Source organism: Bombina bombina, chromosome 1, assembly GCF_027579735.1.
Source record: "Bombina bombina isolate aBomBom1 chromosome 1, aBomBom1.pri, whole genome shotgun sequence".
Lineage (NCBI taxonomy): Eukaryota > Metazoa > Chordata > Amphibia > Anura > Bombinatoridae > Bombina > Bombina bombina.
This window is the reverse complement of record NC_069499.1, coordinates 1545186777-1545204551: the sequence shown is the minus strand read 5'-3', so window position 1 is coordinate 1545204551 and position 17775 is coordinate 1545186777.

Genomic DNA, 17775 nt, shown 5'->3' with positions numbered 1-17775 from the left:
CTGTAGTATATCAGTCTGATCCCGCCTACATGGTCAGTCCAGCACCGAAATACCAGGCAATTCTCCTCTGAACAAGGAACATGACAACCCCAGACGATCGTTTCGGCCTCCTTTGGGCCTCCACAGTGAGGTGCAGCCATATCCCTCTAAATCGCCATAGAACAAGCCACTGAGCTGTTGTTCGTTCCTGGTAGAGCGCTTCTCTCTTTGTATGCAAATTATTATGACCCTGGGGAAGTCTCCCTATGGGTGATGGGGGAAACCAGACGTGGACTCCTTGCCCAGTGTGCTTAGAGGAATGTGGCTGCACCTCACTGACGAGGCCCATAGAAGGCCGAAACGATCGTCTGGGGTTGTCATGTTCCTTGTTCAGAGGAGAATTGCCTGGTATTTCGGGGCTGGACTGACTTTACTTGGCGGGATCAGACTGATATACTTCAGGAAAGTTTTCTTCTGTGAAAAGCACACTGGTCTAAAAGAGGCTGCTTCCGGGTGGTAAATCGCCATAGAACAAGCCACTGAGCTGTTGTTCGTTCCTGGTAGAGCGCTTCTCTCTTTGTATGCAAATTATTATGACCCTGGGGAAGTCTCCCTATGGGTGATGGGGGAAACCAGACGTGGACTCCTTGCCCAGTGTGCTTAGAGGAATGTGGCTGCACCTCACTGACGAGGCCCATAGAAGGCCGAAAGATCGTCTGGGGTTGTAATGTTCCTTGTTCAGAGGAGAATTGCCTGGTATTTCGGGGCTGGACTGACCTTACTTGGCGGGATCAGACTGATATACTTCAGGAAAGTTTTCTTCTGTGAAAAGCACACTGGTCTAAAAGAGGCTGCTTCCGGGTGGTAAATCGCCATAGAACAAGCCACTGAGCTGTTGTTCGTTCCTGGTAGAGCGCTTCTCTCTTTGTATGCAAATTATTATGACCCTGGGGAAGTCTCCCTATGGGTGATGGGGGAAACCAGACGTGGACTCCTTGCCCAGTGTGCTTAGAGGAATGTGGCTGCACCTCACTGACGAGGCCCATAGAAGGCCGAAACGATCGTCTGGGGTTGTCATGTTCCTTGTTCAGAGGAGAATTGCCTGGTATTTCGGGGCTGGACTGACCTTACTTGGCGGGATCAGACTGATATACTTCAGGAAAGTTTTCTTCTGTGAAAAGCACACTGGTCTAAAAGAGGCTGCTTCCGGGTGGTAAATCGCCATAGAACAAGCCACTGAGCTGTTGTTCGTTCCTGGTAGAGCGCTTCTCTCTTTGTATGCAAATTATTATGACCCTGGGGAAGTCTCCCTATGGGTGATGGGGGAAACCAGACGTGGACTCCTTGCCCAGTGTGCTTAGAGGAATGTGGCTGCACCTCACTGACGAGGCCCATAGAAGGCCGAAACGATCGTCTGGGGTTGTCATGTTCCTTGTTCAGAGGAGAATTGCCTGGTATTTCGGGGCTGGACTGACCTTACTTGGCGGGATCAGACTGATATACTTCAGGAAAGTTTTCTTCTGTGAAAAGCACACTGGTCTAAAAGAGGCTGCTTCCGGGTGGTAAATCGCCATAGAACAAGCCACTGAGCTGTTGTTCGTTCCTGGTAGAGCGCTTCTCTCTTTGTATGCAAATTATTATGACCCTGGGGAAGTCTCCCTATGGGTGATGGGGGAAACCAGACGTGGACTCCTTGCCCAGTGTGCTAAGAGGAATGTGGCTGCACCTCACTGACGAGGCCCATAGAAGGCCGAAACGATCGTCTGGGGTTGTCATGTTCCTTGTTCAGAGGAGAATTGCCTGGTATTTCGGGGCTGGACTGACCTTACTTGGCGGGATCAGACTGATATACTTCAGGAAAGTTTTCTTCTGTGAAAAGCACACTGGTCTAAAAGAGGCTGCTTCCGGGTGGTAAATTGCCATAGAACAAGCCACTGAGCTGTTGTTCGTTCCTGGTAGAGCGCTTCTCTCTTTGTATGCAAATTATTATGACCCTGGGGAAGTCTCCCTATGGGTGATGGGGGAAACCAGACGTGGACTCCTTGCCCAGTGTGCTTAGAGGAATGTGGCTGCACCTCACTGACGAGGCCCATAGAAGGCCGAAACGATCGTCTGGGGTTGTCATGTTCCTTGTTCAGAGGAGAATTGCCTGGTATTTCGGGGCTGGACTGACCTTACTTGGCGGGATCAGAGTGATATACTTCAGGAAAGTTTTCTTCTGTGAAAAGCACACTGGTCTAAAAGAGGCTGCTTCCGGGTGGTAAATCGCCATAGAACAAGCCACTGAGCTGTTGTTCGTTCCTGGTAGAGCGCTTCTCTCTTTGTATGCAAATTATTATGACCCTGGGGAAGTCTCCCTATGGGTGATGGGGGAAACCAGACGTGGACTCCTTGCCCAGTGTGCTTAGAGGAATGTGGCTGCACCTCACTGACGAGGCCCATAGAAGGCCGAAACGATCGTCTGGGGTTGTCATGTTCCTTGTTCAGAGGAGAATTGCCTGGTATTTCGGGGCTGGACTGACCTTACTTGGCGGGATCAGACTGATATACTTCAGGAAAGTTTTCTTCTGTGAAAAGCACACTGGTCTAAAAGAGGCTGCTTCCGGGTGGTAAATCACCATAGAACAAGCCACTGAGCTGTTGTTCGTTCCTGGTAGAGCGCTTCTCTCTTTGTATGCAAATTATTATGACCCTGGGGAAGTCTCCCTATGGGTGATGGGGGAAACCAGACGTGGACTCCTTGCCCAGTGTGCTTAGAGGAATGTGGCTGCACCTCACTGACGAGGCCCATAGAAGGCCGAAACGATCATCTGGGGTTGTCATGTTCCTTGTTCAGAGGAGAATTGCCTGGTATTTCGGGGCTGGACTGACCTTACTTGGCGGGATCAGACAGATATACTTCAGGAAAGTTTTCTTCTGTGAAAAGCACACTGGTCTAAAAGAGGCTGCTTCCGGGTGGTAAATCGCCATAGAACAAGCCACTGAGCTGTTGTTCGTTCCTGGTAGAGCGCTTCTCTCTTTGTATGCAAATTATTATGACCCTGGGGAAGTCTCCCTATGGGTGATGGGGGAAACCAGACGTGGACTCCTTGCCCAGTGTGCTTAGAGGAATGTGGCTGCACCTCACTGACGAGGCCCATAGAAGGCCGAAACGATCGTCTGGGGTTGTCATGTTCCTTGTTCAGAGGAGAATTGCCTGGTATTTCGGGGCTGGACTGACCTTACTTGGCGGGATCAGACTGATATACTTCAGGAAAGTTTTCTTCTGTGAAAAGCATACTGGTCTAAAAGAGGCTGCTTCCGGGTGGTAAATCGCCATAGAACAAGCCACTGAGCTGTTGTTCGTTCCTGGTAGAGCGCTTCTCTCTTTGTATGCAAGATAGATGCTCTAGCAGCGCCTTGGTTCTTCATCCTGGCTTATGTGTTTCCACCGTTTCCTCTGCTCCCTCGACTGATTGCCAGAATCAAACAGGAGAGAGCATCGGTGATCTTGATAGCGCCTGCGTGGCCACGCAGGATCTGGTATGCAGACCTAGTGGACATGTCATCCTTTCCACCTTGGACTCTGCCTTTGAGACAGGACCTTATAATACAAGGTCCTTTCAATCATCCAAATCGAATTTCTCTGAGGCTGACTGCATGGAGATTGAACGCTTGATTTTATCAAAGCGTGGCTTCTCAGAGTCAGTCATTGATACCTTAATACAGGCAGGAAAGCCTGTCACCAGGAAAATCTACCATAAGATATGGCGCAAATATCTTTATTGGTGTGAATCCAAGAATTACTCATGGGGTAAGGTTAGGATTCCTAGGATATTGTCTTTTCTCCAAGAGGGTTTGGAAAAAGGACTATCAGCTAGTTCTTTAAAGGGACAGATTTCTGCTCTGTCTATTCTTTTGCACAAGCGTCTGGCAGAGGTTCCAGACGTTCAGGCATTTTGTCACGCTTTGGTTAGAATTAAGCCTGTGTTTAAACCTGTTGCTCCCCCATGGAGCTTAAACTTGGTTCTTAAAGTTCTTCAAGGAGTTCCGTTTGAACCCCTTCATTCCATTGATATCAAACTTTTATCTTGGAAAGTTCTGTTTTTGATGGCTATTTCCTCGGCTCGTAGAGTCTCTGAGTTATCGGCCTTACAATGTGATTCTCCTTATCTGATTTTCCATACAGATGAAGTAGTTCTGCGTACAAAACCTGGGTTTTTACCTAAGGTAGTTTCTAACAAGAATATCAATCAAGAGATTGTTGTTCCATCATTGTGTCCTAATCCTTCTTCAAAGAAGGAACGTCTGTTACATAATCTAGACGTAGTCCGTGCTTTAAAGTTTTACTTACAAGCGACTAAGGAGTTTCGTCAAACATCTTCCCTGTTTGTCATTTACTCTGGACAGAGGAGAGGTCAAAAGGCTTCGGCAACCTCTCTTTCTTTTTGGCTTCGGAGCATAATACGCTTAGCCTACGAGACTGCTGGACAGCAGCCCCCTGAAAGAATTACAGCTCATTCTACTAGAGCTGTGGCTTCCACCTGGGCCTTTAAAAATGAGGCTTCTGTTGAACAGATTTGTAAAGCGGCGACTTGGTCTTCGCTTCATACCTTTTCAAAATTTTACAAATTTGATACTTTTGCTTCTTCGGAGGCTATTTTTGGGACAAAGGTTTTACAGGCAGTGGTCCCTTCCGTTTAAGTACCTGCTTTGTCCCTCCCATCATCCGTGTACTTTAGCTTTGGTATTGGTATCCCACAAGTAATGGATGATCCGTGGACTGGATACACTTAACAAGAGAAAACATAATTTCTGCTTACCTGATAAATTTATTTCTCTTGTAGTGTATCCAGTCCACGGCCCGCCCTGTCCTTTTAAGGCAGGTCTAAATTTTAATTAAACTACAGTCACCACTGCACCCTATGGTTTTTCCTTTCTCGGCTAGTTTCGGTCGAATGACTGGATATGGCAGTTAGGGGAGGAGCTATATAACAGCTCTGCTGTGGGTGATCCTCTTGCAACTTCCTGTTGGGAAGGAGAATATCCCACAAGTAATGGATGATCTGTGGACTGGATACACTACAAGAGAAATAAATTTATCAGGTAAGCATAAATTATGTTTTTCCTAGGGAATCCAATTTTGAGTTTAATGTCCCTTTTAATGCATAAGAAATGAGGATGTTTAATTAAGCGTAATTTAAAAAACTTGCCAATGCACTTTATTTTGCCTGCTTTTCCTGAGAATATTTCAAAATATATTAGAGAGCTTTTTTTGTTGGAAAAATGGATGTTTCTCTGCTAAAAAAACACATTTTTCTTTTGTACCTCTCAGCCAATGAGCAGCACCTATTAATTTCACTTTTAATGTATTAATTTATTTTACTTAAAGGGACACTAAACCCAAAACATTTCTTTAATGATTCAGATAGTGCATGCAATTTTAAGCAACTTTATAATTTACTCCTATTATCAATTTTTTTTGGTTGAGAACCTGGGTTATGTTTGCTTATTGGTGGGTAAATGTAAGCCTCCAGTAAGCAAGTACTATCCATGGTGCTGAACCTAAAATGGGCTGGCTGCTAAGATTTACATTCCTGCTTTTAAAATAAAGATAGCAAGAGAACGAAGATAAATTGATAATAGGAGTAAATTAGAAAGTTGCTTAAAATTGCATGCTCTTTCTGAATCATGAAAGAAAAAAAATTGTGTTCAGTGTCCCTTTAAAGGGACATTGTACACTAGATTTTTCTTTGCATACATGTTTTGTAGATGAACCATTTATATAGCCAATCTGGGAGTGTTTTTGTAACAATCTATAGTTTTCCCTTTTTTTTTTTTTAATAACATTGTGCTAATTTTCAGACTCCTAACCAAACCCTACAGTATCAGATGTATGCGTGTGTTTACAGACTCCTGCTGGTTCCTGTTTGTTATCTGTTATTCATATGCAGGGAAGGGGTCTGCTCTTCTTATTTTCCCAGCCCCTTTCCCTGGGTGTCCCCGCCCAACCTCATCAACAGTACTAAACTGGGAGCGTCTAAGTAAGTTTTTAAAAGGTTTTATACTGAATGTTTATATCAGTATCTGTGCATATTATTCTTTATAGTAGTGTCTATTACATGCAGTTAGATAAACATTGATGTATACTGTCCCTTTAAAGCAGAGTTTCCCAAACCCAGTCCTCAGGACCCTTAACGGCCAGAGTTTCATTAAATCTTAACTAGAGCACAGGTGAAATAATCAGCTGATGGGTGAGAGCAGGTTAGTAACCATGGTTACTGATCAGCTGATTATTTCACCTGTGCTCTAGTTAAGATATCATGAAACTCTGGCCTGTTTAGGGTCCTGAGGACTGGAGTTGGTGAAACACTGCTTTAAAGGATCCCACATTTTTTCATTCCTGATTCAATAAGAGGATACAATTTTAAACAGCTTTCCAATTTACTTCTATTTTTAAAATTGCTGCGTTCTCTTAGTATTTTTGTTGTTGAAGGAGCAGCAATGCACTACTGGGAGCTAGCTGAGCACATTGGGTGAGCCAATAACAAGAGGCATATATATACAGCCACCAATCGGCCGCTAGCTCTTAGTAATGCATTGCTGCGCTTGGGCCTACCCAGGTATGCTTTCAACAAAGAATACTGGGAGAGTGAAGCACATTGGAGAATATAGTTACATTTTAAAAGTTGTTTAAAGTTCCATGCCCTGTCTGAATCTTGAAAGAAACAAGATATTTTTTACTTTTTAGGCATGAGCTTCTACTTTGGGCAGAATTTATTATGTTTGCAGGAGGACAGTTTCGCAAGTTGAGAACCTGGCTGCCTGCAATCCCCACTTGCGATGCTCTATCATGTGGTGAAATTTAGCATTGCACATGCGCTCAATTGGTTGTGCAAGAGCTGTGTGTGTCTATTACCCCGAACAAGTGAGTTTCAGGGTGATTGATTTTGCCACATCTGAGGTGACAGACAGGCAAAACAGCCTGCTCCACAGTCTCAAAAAGCTGTGAATGCGGCTTAATAAATCTACCCTTATGTGTATATATATATGAGTCTGTAATTGTCTGATGACTCTCCTTTCAACAGTACCCTTTATGACTGTTTGCTATCAGCAGGAGCTGAGCCAGTACCACGTAGGGGTAAAAGTTGCTGCTTTTCCATAGCAGTGAGTCATCCATCCTCCTTTTTTGGGGACAGGTTTTTATGTACAGCGACACTGTAATGACCATTGCTGAGGGCACACAGAGGGGCTAGAAATTAAACAGGTGGAGCCTGGGAGGTGTTTTGCTAGACTTGCATTCAGATCCTTCAGATGGCCGCTCATGGCATTTGGCTCTTTTTGGAGCTGGATTTATTCTTGTGAAAGTTCAATGTAACAAATGGTAAACTGATAGCCACACAAAAAGAGCCTTATGGGTCAATTTATTCCTGTGAGAGTGAATGTTTCCAAACAGGGAACCTGTTCACCTGTGATCACCACTGCATTGCTGGTGGAAGTTATGATTGTGCAAGAACACTTTTGTGTAATCCTCTCCATTCTCTTGCACAACCTATCGTGTGAGAGTAGGGGTTGTTAATCACACTAGTTGGATCAGTCCAATATATTTTTAATCTACCATTTCAGAAGTGGTGGAGAGGTTAGGAAGCTCTCTTAGGACTGCTGTCTCTTACCTTCCTGTTTCAGACTCGCATACGTTCTCAAAAGCTTTATCCGCCTTAATCTTAGTGCTATGAATCCCTAATATTCTATAAAAATCTACTACATTTCATATGTCACAATAGCAAGAAGGTCCTTTGCTAATGACACAATGATAGTGCTATAAATTGTGAACACATACTCCCACATTTTTTGCTAAGTATTGGAGTAAGTCATTTGGAAAATGAACTATAGAAAAGAGCTGTAAACCCATCCGGTAAGTTGCTGTATGAACTTTCAATGATGAAAATGAAAAGGGGCTCTGAAGTCAGGTGATTGCATCAGTGTCCAGAGTGGTCTAAAGACTCCAAGAAGCCCTGCATAGCAGGTGTTCTCCCGTTCATCTTTCGATGAATGATCCAGACTATACAGCAATTGACAGGATGCAGCAAAATCCTTTCCAGTCTCTCTAGGGGAATATACCTATCCTATTTGGGTTTTGATAGAGATTCTTTGTTGCTTTGTTCAGAACTGAAGTTTAATGCTAACAATCTATGCTTCATTTCATTAATAGTAATAGAGTTTGTGTTACCTCATCTTTTGTACGTTCTCACTAACCCTCTGTTCTTCCTTGGAGTAATCTTGGCTCTTATCTGTTCTAAATGCATTGCTATTGAGGGTTGGAGCTCTAGTTTCCTATGGTCTCTGTAATATTGAGCCAAGTCAGCTCCCTGGAAAGCTTTCGTAGCTGTCCACATCATGTAATCAAAAGAAACTCCAAGATTTCTGTAGTCCAAAGCTCTTAGAGCAACTGATCTGGAATGTGGCACCCTCCATAGAGATACCAAGAAAGAGAGATCTGCATAAGCTAGGCATTACCTGACCTTGGGCACATCGTAAGCTTCCAGAGGGGGACCTTGTCCAATGTCCATTATTCACAAAATCACTATCGGAGAGAGTGATGTGGACACCTTATGAATTTTTATATAAAATATTTAGTTATGGGTAGTGAAACCACTTGCCAGTATATTTTCATTATTTATTTTCTCTTGTAAGGTGTATCCAGTCCACAGATCATCCATTACTTGTGGGATATTCTCATTCCCAACAGGAAGTTGCAAGAGGACCCACAGCAAAGCTGTTATATAGCTCCTCCCCTAACTGCCATACCCAGTCATTCTCTTGCAACTCTCAACAAGCAAGGACGTTGTAGGAGAGAGTGGTTAAATATAGATATCTTTATTGGTGTGAATCCAAGGGTTACTCATGGAGTAAGGTCAGGATTGCTAGGATATTATTTTTTCTCCAAGAAGGTTTGGAAAAAGGATTGTCAGCTAGTTCCTTTAAGGGACAGATTTCTGCTCTGTCTATTCTTTTGCACAAGCGTCTGGCAGATGTTCCAGACGTTCAGGCATTTTGTCAGGCTTTAGTTAGAATCAAGCCTGTGTTTAAACCTGTTTCTCCACCATGGAGCTTAAACTTGGTTCTTAAGGTTCTTCAAGGAGTTCCGTTTGAACCTCTTCATTCCATAGATATCAAGCTTTTATCTTGGAAAGTCCTTTTTTTTTTTTTCGGCTCGTAGAGTCTCTGAGCTATCTGCCTTACAATGTGATTCTCCTTATCTGATTTTTCATACGGATAAGGTAGTCCTGCGTACCAAACCTGGGTTCTTACCTTAAGGTGGTATCTAACAAGAATATCAATCAAGAGATTGTTGTTCCATCCTTGTGTTACACAATCTGGACGTGGTCCGTGCTTTAAAGTTTTACTTACAAGCTACTAAAGATTTTTGTCAAACATCTGCTTTGTTTGTTGTCTACTCTGGACAGAGGAGAGGTCAAAAGGCTTCGGCAACCTCTTTTTCTTTTTGACTAAGAAGCTTAATCCGCTTAGCCTATGAGACTGCTGGACAGCAGCCTCCTGAAAGGATTACAGCTCATTCCACTAGAGCTGTGGCTTCCACTTGGGCCTTTAAAAATGAGGCTTCTTTTGATCAGATTTGCAAGGCGACGACTTGGTCTTCGCTTCATATTTTTTCAAAATTTTACAAATTTGATACTTTTGCTTCTTCGGAGGCTATATTTGGGGGAGAGGTTTTACGGGCAGTGGTTCCTTCCATTTAAGTTCCTGCCTTGTCCCTCCCTTCATCCGTTTACTTTAGCTTTGGTATTAGTATCCCACAAGTAATGGATGATCCGTGGACTGGATACACCTTACAAGAGAAAACACAATTTATGCTTACCTGATAAATTTATTTTCTCCAACATTGGTGTGTCCGGTCCACGGCGTCATCCATTACTTGTGGGAAATATTCTCCCCCACAGGGAAAGGCAAGGAGAGCACACAGCAAGAGCTGTCCATATAGCTCCCCCTCTGGCTCCGCCCCCCAGTCATTCTCCTTGCTGCTCTGAACAAGTAGCATCTACCACGGGGCGGCCCAGCCCAAACCCGCTTGGAAGCCCATGCAAGGCTGGAACAAGGGTAAACAAACCAAGAAACCTGCTGCTGCTACCAAGACAGCATGAAGGGGTAGCCCCCGATCCGGGACCGGATCTGGTAGGGGGCAGACTATCTCTCTTTGCTCAGGCTTGGGCAAGAGATGTTCTGGATCCCTGGGCACTAGAGATAGTTTCCAAGGGATACCTGTTAGAATTCAAGGGACTTCCTCCAAAGGGAAGGTTCCACCTGTCTCGCTTATCTTCTGACCAGATAAAGAAACAGGCATTCTTACATTGTGTAAGAGACCTATCAAAGATGGGAGTGATAAACCCAGTCCCCTCCGGGGAACAAGGTCTAGGTTTTTACTCAAACCTGTTTGTGGTTCCCAAAAAGAGGGAACTTTCAGGCCAATTCTGGATTTAAAGATATTAAACGAGTTCCTCAGAGTTCCATCCTTCAAGATGGAAACCATTCGGACAATCTTACCGACAATCCAGCAGGGTCAATTTTTGACTACCGTGGATCTAAAGGATGCGTATCTGCATATCCCAATCCACAAATCTCATCATCAGTTCCTGAGGTTCGCCTTTCTGGACAAACATTACCAGTTTGTGGCTCTTCCATTCGGTTTAGCCACCGCTCCCAGAATTTTCACAAAGGTGCTAGGGTCCCTTCTAGCGGTCCTAAGGCCGAGGGGCATCGCTTTAGCACCTTATCTAGACGACATCCTAATCCAAGCGTCGTCCCTTTCCAAAGCGAGGGCTCATACAGACATTGTGTTGGCCTTTCTCAGATCTCACGGGTGGAAGGTGAACATAGAAAAAAGTTCACTGTCACCGTCCACAAGGGTTCATTTTCTGGGAACAATAATAGATTCTGTGGAAATGAAGATCTTTCTCACAGAAGTCAGAAAGGCAAAGCATCTAAAAGCTTGTCGAGTTCTTCATTCTATTCCTCAACCCTCCATAGCTCAATGCATGGAAGTAATAGGACTAATGGTCGCAGCAATGGATGTGGTTCCTTTTGCTCGAATTCATCTAAGACCATTACAGCTATGCATGCTCAATCAGTGGAATGGGGACTATACAGACTTGTCTCCCAAAATTCAAGTAGACCAGGTAACCAGGGACTCACTTCTCTGGTGGTTGACCCAGGATCACCTGTCTCAGGGAATGAGTTTCCGCAGACCGGAGTGGGTCATCGTCACGACCGACGCCAGCCTCTTGGGGTGGGGCGCGGTCTGGGACTCCCTGAAAGCTCAGGGCCTATGGTCGCGGGAAGAGTCGCTTCTCCCGATAAACATTTTGGAACTAAGAGCTATATTCAATGCGCTCCTGGCTTGGCCTCAACTAGCGGAAGCCAGGTTCATAAGATTTCAGTTGGACAACATAACGACTGTTGCGTACATCAATCATCAGGGGGGAACAAAGAGTTCCCTAGCGATGAAGGAAGTAACCAAGATAATCCAATGGGCAGATAATCACTCCTGCCATCTATCTGCTATTCACATCCCAGGAGTAGACAACTGGGAGGCGGACTATTTGAGTCGTCAGACTTTCCATCCGGGGGAGTAGGAACTCCATCCGGAGGTCTTTGCTCAGTTAACCCAATTATGGGGCATTCCAGACATGGATCTAATGGCGTCCCGTCAGAACTTCAAGATACCTTGCTACGGGTCCAGATCCAGGGATCCCAAGGCGACTCTAGTGGATGCATTAGTGGCGCCTTGGTCGTTCAACCTAGCATATGTGTTTCCACCGTTTCCTCTCCTTCCCAGGCTCATAGCCAGGATCAAACAGGAGAAGGCCTCGGTGATTCTGATAGCTCCTGTGTGGCCACGCAGGACTTGGTATGCAGACCTGGTGAATATGTCATCGGCTCCACCATGGAAGCTACCTTTGAGACAGGATCTTCTAGTACAAGGTCCATTCGAACATCCAAATCTAGTTTCTCTGCAGCTGACTGCTTGGAACTTGAACGCTTGATTTTATCCAAGCGTGGGTTTTCAAATTCTGTGATAGATACTCTGGTCCAAGCCAGAAAACCTGTGACTAGAAAGATTTACCATAAAATATGGAAAATATATATCTGTTGGTGTGAATCCAAAGGATTCTCCTGGAGTAAGATTAAAATTTCAAAGATTCTCTCCTTTCTCCAAGAAGGTTTGGATAAAGGGTTGTCAGCTAGTTCTCTAAAAGGACAGATTTCTGCATTATCCGTCTTGTTGCACAAATGACTGGCAGCTTTGCCAGATGTACAAGCTTTTTGTTCAGGCTTTGGTTAGAATCAAGCCTGTTTACAGACCCATGACTCCTCCTTGGAGTCTAAATTTAGTTCTTTCAGTTCTTCAAGGGGTTCCGTTTGAACCTTTACATTCCATAGATATTAAGTTATTATCTTGGAAAGTTCTGTTTTTGGTTGCCATTTCTTCTGCTAGAAGAGTTTCTGAATTATCTGCTTTGCAGTGTAATCCACCATATCTGGTTTTTCATTCAGATAAGGTTGTTTTGCGTACTAAGCCTGGTTTTCTTCCAAAAGTTGTTTCCAACAAGAACATCAACCAGGAAATAGTTGTTCCTTCTTTGTGTCCGAATCCAGTTTCAAAGAAGGAACGTTTATTACACAATTTAGATGTTGTTCGTGCTTTAAAGTTCTATTTAGAAGCAACAAAAGATTTTAGACAAACCTCATCTTTGTTTGTCGTTTACTCTGGTAAGAGGAGAGGTCAAAAAGCTACTGCTACCTCTCTTTCTGACTGAAAAGCATTATCCGCTTGGCTTATGAGACTGCCGGACGGCAGCCTCCTGACCGTATCACAGCTCACTCTACTAGGGCTGTGGCTTCCACATGGGCCTACAAGAACGAGGCTTCTGTTGACCAGATATGTAAGGCAGCGACTTGGTCTTCTCTGCACACTTTTGCCAAATTCTACAAATTTGATACTTTTGCTTCTTCGGAGGCTATTTTTGGGAGAAAGGTTTTGCAAGCCGTGGTGCCTTCCGTTTAGGTAACCTAATTTGCTCCCTCCCTTCATCCGTGTTCTAAAGCTTTGGTATTGGTTCCCACAAGTAATGGATGACGCCGTGGACCGGACACACCAATGTTGGAGAAAACAGAATTTATGCTTACCTGATAAATTACTTTCTCCAACGGTGTGTCCGGTCCACGGCCCGCCCTGGTTTTTTAATCAGGTTGAAAAAATTTTCTTTATACACTACAGTCACCACGGCACCCTATAGTTTTTCCTTTTTCTCCTAACCGTCGGTCGAATGACTGGGGGGCGGAGCCAGAGGGGGAGCTATATGGACAGCTCTTGCTGTGTGCTCTCCTTTCCTTTCCCTGTGGGGGAGAATATTTCCCACAAGTAATGGATGACGCCGTGGACCGGACACACCGTTGGAGAAAGTAATTTATCAGGTAAGCATAAATTCTGTTTCTCTTGTGGTGTATCCAGTCCACGGCCCGCCCTGTCATTTTAAGGCAGGTAATTTTTAAATTTAAACTACAGTAACCACTGCACCCTATGGTTCCTCCTTTCTCAGCTTGTTTTCGGTCGAATGACTGGATATGGCAGTTAGGGGAGGAGCTATATAACAGCTTTGCTGTGGGTCCTCTTGCAACTTCCTGTTGGGAATGAGAATATCCCACAAGTAATGGATGATCCGTGGACTGGATACCACCACACCACAAGAGAAATAAATTTATCAGGTAAGCATAAATTGTGTTTTTCTCCCTATACATGTAATTTAGCTCTAAAAATTGATTTAATTCTGAGAACTCAAAATGCACCCTGGGCACTTACCAAGGTCAACCTTGCTACAAATTGTTTCCTAATTGGCTTTAACTGATAACAACTGCAAATCAATAAAAAAAAATTATACTAGCAGTGTGACTTTTGCTAGCCTTGTTGTCTGCAGACTAAAACCCTGATTGGCCCCTTCTAATAAGGTGATTAGTGGGTATAGTTAGTCTATTGAAACTGAATTGCAGTAAAAAGGATGTTAATCTGTTTTTTAAAATGTTTGGCTGATATGTTATTCCATTGCAACACCACAGAAATGTCTTGTACTGACAAGATGTTTACTGTCCCTTTGACCTTGGAAACTTAATGCAAGTATTTGTCTTTTAATTGAAATCTCAAAATAAATTGACAAAGTAATTGCAGAAAAATTGCTGTTGACACTACAATTGGCAGAGACCTTAACAGATCATTTTAAAACTATTCCTTTTATAGTTTATCCTACTCACCAAGAAATGTATTAGATCTTTTTTAAGTCCTTTAGAGCAAAAATCACACTTAGTGCGTCACTAGGGTCTTTAGAAAGCCTAACACCTAAATATATGATGTTAAAGGACACACAGAAAAGGTCATTTTTGGTTTGTGAAGATGTCAGAACATCTCTTGGGAGGTGAAAAGGCAGCGCATTTTATTTAGAAACGTTACGCTAAGGGAGCCTATTGGCTCAGTAAATTGAGAATTATATTATCAGCAAATAGAACCAATTTGTAATATATATGTCACAGGCTTCTGGAGCTTTCCTATTTTTAGCAGCTAAAGGCTCCATTGCTGGGGTGAATATCAGTCGAGATGAAAGGGTCACCCTGCTTTGCTATGTACGGTTTTGCAGAGGGAAATCCGTTCCTCATTCTGCTAACAGTTGGATTTATATGTAAGTCCATAATGGGGGCAAAACACAATGTCTCAACTACAACAGGGAACTCTCAAGTATTCCCAGATTACCGCATCATAGGCTTTTTCTGCATTCAGTGACATGAGAAGTCTTGATATATGAGGGATCAAGAAAGGTTGGTATTTTTCATTGTATTCGGACACCCCCAATGTTCCTTTTATATACTGTACCTGGTCATATTAAATCAGAGAAGCCAAAAGGAGTGTGGGATTAAAGGGACACTGAACCCATTTCTCTTGTTAAGTGTATCCAGTCCACGGATCATCCATTACTTATGGGATATTAACTCCTCCCCAACAGGAAGTGCAAGAGGATTCACCCAGCAGAGCTGCTATATAGCTCCTCCCCTAACTGCCATTACCAGTCATTCTCTTGCACCCAACGAATAGATAGGATGTGTGAGAGGACTGTGGTGATTATACTTAGTTTCATACCTTCAATCAAAAGTTTGTTATTTTATAATAGCACCGGAGTGTGTTATTCCTTCTCTGGTAGAATTTGAAGAAGAATCTACCTGAGTTTTTCTATGATTTTAGCCGGAGTAGTTAAGATCATATTGCTGTTTCTCGGCCATCTGAGGAGAGGTAAACTTCAGATCAGGGGACAGCGGGCAGATTAATCTGCAAAGAGGTATGTAGCAGCTTATTATTTTCTGACAATGGAATTGATGAGAAAATTCTGCCATACCGATATAATGTAAACTCAGCCTTAAATGAAGTAGCAGCAACTGGTATCAGGCTGTCATGTATGTATATTTTACACTTCAGTATTCTGGGGAATGGCACTTCACTGGGATAATACTGTATGCATAAAACTTTAGCCTAATTTGCAGGGACTAGCAACAGGCTTTTTAATAACACTCAATTTATTAATGTTAAACGTTTTTTGCTGGCATGTAAAATCGTTTAATTTTCTGAGGTACTGGGTGAAAAAATGTTTTGGGCACTATTTTTTTCCACTTGGCAGTCGTTTTATTTAATTTATGACAGTTTACTGATCTCTCTCACTGTTATGTGTGAGGGGGAGGGGCCTTTTTTGGCGCTTTTGCTACGCATCAAAAAATTCAGTCAGAAGTTTATTGTCTTCCCTGCATGATCCGGTTCATCTCTACAGAACTCAGGGGTCTTCAAAACTTGTTTTGAGGGAGGTAATCACTCACAGCAGAGCTGTGAGATTGTAGTTGACTGTGATAAAAAAACGTTTATTTCTGTATTTTTTTTCTGCTATCAGGGTTAGTTATCCTTTGCTAATGGGAGCAATCCTTTGCTAAAATTGTGTTTTTTACAAAGATTTGATGCTATAACTTTTCAGTTTATTAATTTTCAACTGTCATAACGTTTTCTGTGCTTCTTATAGGCACAGTACGTTTTCATATTATAGTAAATTACTTGAAAAGTATTTCCAAGTTGCTAGTTTATTTGCTAGTGTGTTAAACATGTCTGATTCAGAGGAAGATATCTGTGCTATATGTGCTAAAGCCAAAGTGGAGCCCAATAGAAATTTATGTACTAACTGTATTGATGCTACTTTAAATAAAAGTCAATCTGTACAAATTGAACATATTTCACCAAACAACGAGGGGAGAGTTATGCCGACTAACTCGCCTCACGTGTCAGTACCTGCATCTCCCGCTCGGGAGGTGCGTGATATTGTAGCGCCGAGTACATCTGGGCGGCCATTACAAATCACATTACAGGATATGGCTACTGTTATGACTGAAGTTTTGGCTAAATTACCAGAACTAAGAGGTAAGCGTGATCACTCTGGGGTGAGAACAGAGTGCGCTGATAATATTAGGGCCATGTCAGACACTGCGTCACAATTTGCAGAACATGAGGACGGAGAGCTTCATTCTGCGGGTGACGGTTCTGATCCAAACAAACTGGATTCAGATATTTCAAATTTTAAATTTAAGCTGGAAAACCTCCGTGTATTACTAGGGGAGGTGTTAGCGGCTCTGAATGATTGTAACACAGTTGCAATACCAGAGAAAATGTGTAGGTTGGATAAATATTTTGCGGTACCGGCGAGTACTGACGTTTTTCCTATACCTAAGAGACTTACTGAAATTGTTACTAAGGAGTGGGATAGACCCGGTGTGCCGTTCTCACCCCCTCCGATATTTAGAAAGATGTTTCCAATAGACGCCACCACACGGGACTTATGGCAAACGGTCCCTAAGGTGGAGGGAGCAGTTTCTACTTTAGCTAAGCGTACCACTATCCCGGTGGAGGATAGCTGTGCCTTTTCAGATCCAATGGATAAAAAGTTAGAGGGTTACCTTAAGAAAATGTTTGTTCAACAAGGTTTTATATTGCAACCTCTTGCATGCATTGCGCCTGTCACGGCTGAAGCAGCATTTTGGTTTGAGTCTCTGGAAGAGACACTTGAATCAGCTCCATTAGATGAGATTACACACAAGCTTAAAGCCCTTAAGTTAGCTAACTCATTTATTTCAGATGCCGTAGTACATTTAACTAAACTTACGGCTAAGAATTCCGGATTCGCCATTCAGGCACGCAGAGCACTGTGGCTAAAATCCTGGTCAGCTGACGTTACTTCTAAATCTAAATTGCTTAATATACCTTTCAAAGGGCAGACCTTATTCGGGCCCGGGTTGAAAGAAATTATCGCTGACATTACAGGAGGTAAAGGCCATGCCCTGCCTCAAGACAGAGCCAAACCTAAGGCTAGACAGTCTAATTTTCATTCCTTTCGTAATTTCAAAGCAGGAGCAGCATCAACTTCCTCTGCACCAAAACAGGAAGGAGCTGTTGCTCGCTACAGACAAGGCTGGAGACCTAACCAGTCCTGGAACAAGGGCAAGCAGGCCAGGAAACCTGCTGCTGTCCCTAAGACAGCATGAATCGAGGGCCCCCGATCCGGGAACAGATCTAGTGGGGGGCAGACTTTCTCTCTTCGCCCAGGCTTGGGCAAGAGATGTCCAGGATCCCTGGGCGTTAGAGATCATATCTCAGGGATACCTTCTAGATTTCAAATTCTCTCCCCCAAGAGGGAGATTTCATCTGTCAAGGTTGTCAACAAACCA